Genomic DNA, 4,267 nt, shown 5'->3' with positions numbered 1-4,267 from the left:
TGACGAAAAATAACGGTCTCCTCCTGGAGCTCACAGCCAACTTGGCAAAAAGTTTCTAAGTGCCCACGGCCCTGCCGAGCTTTGGCGTCCGCCCAGCGCCGGTTCCGCAGTCGGCCTCGAATGACGAAAAATAACGGTCTCCTCCTGGAGCTCACAGCCAACTTGGCAAAAAGTTTCTAAGTGCCCACGGCCCTGCCGAGCTTTGGCGTCCGCCCAGCGCCGGTTCCGCAGTCGGCCTCGAATGACGAAAAATAACGGTCTCCTCCTGGAGCTCACAGCCAACTTGGCAAAAAGTTTCTAAGTGCCCACGGCCCTGCCGAGCTTTGGCGTCCGCCCAGCGCCGGTTCCGCAGTCGGCCTCGAATGACGAAAAATAACGGTCTCCTCCTGGAGCTCACAGCCAACTTGGCAAAAAGTTTCTAAGTGCCCACGGCCCTGCCGAGCTTTGGCGTCCGCCCAGCGCCGGTTCCGCAGTCGGCCTCGAATGACGAAAAATAACGGTCTCCTCCTGGAGCTCACAGCCAACTTGGCAAAAAGTTTCTAAGTGTCACATCTCTGAAAAAACGGCTAAGTGTCGACTTTCGAAAAAACGGCAAAGTGTCACATCTCTGAAAAAACGGCTAAGTGTCGACTTTCGAAAAAACGGCTAAGTGTCAACTTTCGAAAAAAACGGCTAAGTGTCGCCTCTCTGAAAAAACGGCAAAGTGTCAACTTTCGAAAAAACGACAGAGTGTCGCCTCTCTGAAAAAACGACTAAGTGTCGACTCTGAGAAAATGGCAAAGTGCCCACGGCTCTGCGGGCTCGTGCATCCGACCCGCGCCGGTTCCCCAGCCGGCCTGAAATAAGGCAAAACCAGCCTCTCCGCCTGGAGCTCAGAGCCAACTTGGCGAATATTTTCTAAGTGCCCACGGCTCTGCGTGGCTACGGCGTCTGCCCAGCGCCGGTTCCTGGGTCGAACCCCGAGGACGAGGAATGCCGGTCTCCGCCTGGAGGTCCCAGCTTAATCGGCGAAAATTTTCTAAGTGCCCACGGCTCTACCGGGCTCGTGCATCCGACCCGCGCCGGTTCCCCAGCCGGCCTGAAATAAGGCAAAACCAGGCTCTCCCCCTGGAGCTCAGAGCCAATTGTGGCGAAAAAACGACTAAGTGTCAACTTTCGAAAAAACGACTAAGTGTCAACTTTCCAAAAAAACGGCTAAGTGTCGACTTTCGAAAAAACGGCTAAGTGTCAACTTTCGAAAAAACGACTAAGTGTCGCCTCTGAAAAAACGACTAAGTGTCGCCTCTCTGAAAAAACGACTAAGTGCCCACGGCTCTGCGGGGCTTGTGAGTCCGCCCCGCGCCGGTTCGGCGGTCGGCCTCAAAAAGCGAAAAATCAGCCTCTCTCCCTGGAGCTCACCAAAAATTTGTCGAAATTTTTCTAAGTTCTCCTCGAGGTACCAGGGGGTGAGGTACCCGGGCTAAGGTGCAGTACCTTTTTTGGTCTTCAGGTGCGCCAGAGTACAATGAAATGGTCCCAGTAGTCAGTGTACTCATCGACTTTCCCCCCGTTTTCCAAAGCACCTCGTTTACGAGTATGGAGGAGATGGTGCTGGTCTCCCCACGGCGTCGGACACGCCGTCCTCGACAGCACAAGGTCGGATAGAAGACCTGAAAAGCGCCGTGGCACGCGCTGGAGGTGTCACTGTGGCGAAAAAGTGACTAAGTGTCAACTTTCGAAAAAACGGCTAAGTGTCAACTTTCGAAAAAACGGCTAAGTGTCAACTTTCGAAAAAACGACAAAGTGTCACCTCTCTGAAAAAACGGCAAAGTGTCAACTTTCGAAAAAACGACTAAGTGTCACCTCTCTGAAAAAATGGCAAAGTGTCAACTGCGAATGTGGTGGTGCATGGAAGGAAGTGGAGGACGGCCGCCTCCTTAAACACAGGCCGAAGAGGAGCGTCAGGGCCGGCTCCTTAAACACGGACCGAGTGTCGCCCTTAACACAGACCAAGCGGAGGACGGCCGCCTCCCTAAATACAGGCCGAACCGGAGCGCGAGGGCCGCTCCTTAAACACGGACCGAGTGTCGCCCTTAACACAGACCAAGGGGAGGACGGCCGCCTCCTTAAACACAGGCCGGAGAGGAGCGTCAGGGCCAGGCTCCTTAAACACGGACCGAGTGTCGCCCTTAACACAGACCAAGCGGAGGACGGCCGCCTCCCTAAATACAGGCCGAACCGGAGCGCGAGGGCCAGGCTCCTTAAACACGGACCGAGTGTCGCCCTTAACACAGACCAAGGGGAGGACGGCCGCCTCCTTAAACACAGGCCGGAGAGGAGCGTCAGGGCCAGGCTCCTTAAACACGGACCGAGTGTCGCCCTTAACACAGACCAAGCGGAGGACGGCCGCCTCCCTAAATACAGGCCGAACCGGAGCGCGAGGGCCAGGCTCCTTAAACACGGACCGAGTGTCGCCCTTAACACAGACCAAGGGGAGGACGGCCGCCTCCTTAAACACAGGCCGAACCGGAGCGCGAGTGTTGCTCCTTAAACACGGACCGAGTGGAGGACGGCCGCCTCCTTAAACACAGGCCGAACAAAATGACACAAAGTGTCAACTGCGAATGTTGTCCATCCAAGGAAGGAGCGTGATGCCCGGCCGGCTCCTTAAACACAGGCCGAGAGTCGCCCCGGACGGTCCGCCTCGCGGCGCCCGTCCGCTCGGATAAAATGACACAAAGTGTCAACTGCGAATGTTGTCCATCCAAGGAAGGAGCGTGATGCCCGGCCGGCTCCTTAAACACAGGCCGAGAGTCGCCCCGGACGGTCCGCCTCGCGGCGCCCGCCCGCTCGGATAAAATGACACAAAGTGTCAACTACGAATGTTGTCCATCCAAGGAAGGAGCGTGATGCCCGGCCGGCTCCTTAAACACAGGCCGAGAGTCGCCCCGGACGGTCCGCCTCGCGGCGCCCGTCTGCTCGGATAAAATGACACAAAGTGTCAACTGCGAATGTTGTCCATCCAAGGAAGGAGCGTGATGCCCGGCCGGCTCCTTAAACACAGGCCGAGAGTCGCCCCGGACGGTCCGCCTCGCGGCGCCCGCCCGCTCGGATAAAATGACACAAAGTGTCAACTGCGAATGTTGTCCATCCAAGGAAGGAGCGTGATGCCCGGCCGGCTCCTTAAACACAGGCCGAGATTCGACCCCGGACGGGCCGTTTTCTCCCGGCGCCCGCCCGCGTACGCCCCCCATCCCCGGTCGCCCGTCTGCTCCCGGCGGGCCTCCGAGTACCCCCTCACCCAACTGACCGACTGGCACTCATGACCCGCCTTGGTAGGGCCCCCATCGGCCTCGGCTCGTCCGACGTCGGGTGGACGGTTCCTACCCACTGCGGGTCGCACTCTAGCGCCCCGGCCGCCGCGTGAGCGTGCGCTCCCCGCGCCGCCCCGCAGGCCCCGGCGCGACCGTACTGCGGCGAGACCGAGACGACCCGGTTTGGCATCCATCCCACCTAGCCACGATCCACGGAGGCCGAGCGACCGGCTGAGTGTCGGGCGCCGCGCGTGCGAGCGTCCGCCGGCCGCGCCGGTCCTTCCGCGAATGTCGTTTCTCAAACCCTCCGGCTTGATAGCGGCGGCACCACGGGAAGCCGTCCACACACACCGTCCGACCTCTATCCGAAAAGCCTTCCCGACCAACCGCGGTCGCGGGGGCGTCTGTCGCTCCGCATCGGGGGGGCGTATGGCTTCCGCGCTACGCGCTGCGGGCTCAGGGGGGGCGCAACGGCTGAGTCTGACTCGGCCGGGGCGCAGCTTCCCTCCCGGCAGTCAGCAATAGTGCCGATCGCGCCTGCCACCAGCCCCCTCCCCGACGGGTTCGTCGGCGCCGGCTGGCCGCCGTCCGCCTTCGTTCCCCGAGGGTTCCCAACCAGCGCCGATCCAACTCCGCATCCTGGCCGCACGCAGTGCGTGCCTCGCGCGGGTAAGTCGCCGGCGCAGCGCCGCAGCTCCCGACCCCCGCGTACGGGAATAGTTGAGGGCCTCAGCGGGCCGAACCGACCGAGTCCGACTCGGGCCGGGGCGCAGATTCCCGCTTGGGTGACCGAACGTTCTCTGCTCGGGCCGGAGGGCCGACGCCCGTCCCCCCCCGTCGTCCCCCACGGACCGCCTCCGAGGCCACTTCGCACGGCTCATCCTCGGCTCCCTACCAATGCTTAATCGATGGGGCCGCCCGGCCGGATTCGCGCCCCCCTGTCCACCGCGAGTCTCCCCAGACTAACCCGAGTT

Source organism: Syngnathus leptorhynchus, chromosome 3, assembly GCF_054491065.1.
Source record: "Syngnathus leptorhynchus isolate UIUO chromosome 3, UIUO_Slep, whole genome shotgun sequence".
NCBI classification, from domain to species: Eukaryota; Metazoa; Chordata; class Actinopteri; order Syngnathiformes; family Syngnathidae; genus Syngnathus; species Syngnathus leptorhynchus.
Note: the sequence above shows the minus strand (reverse complement) of the source record.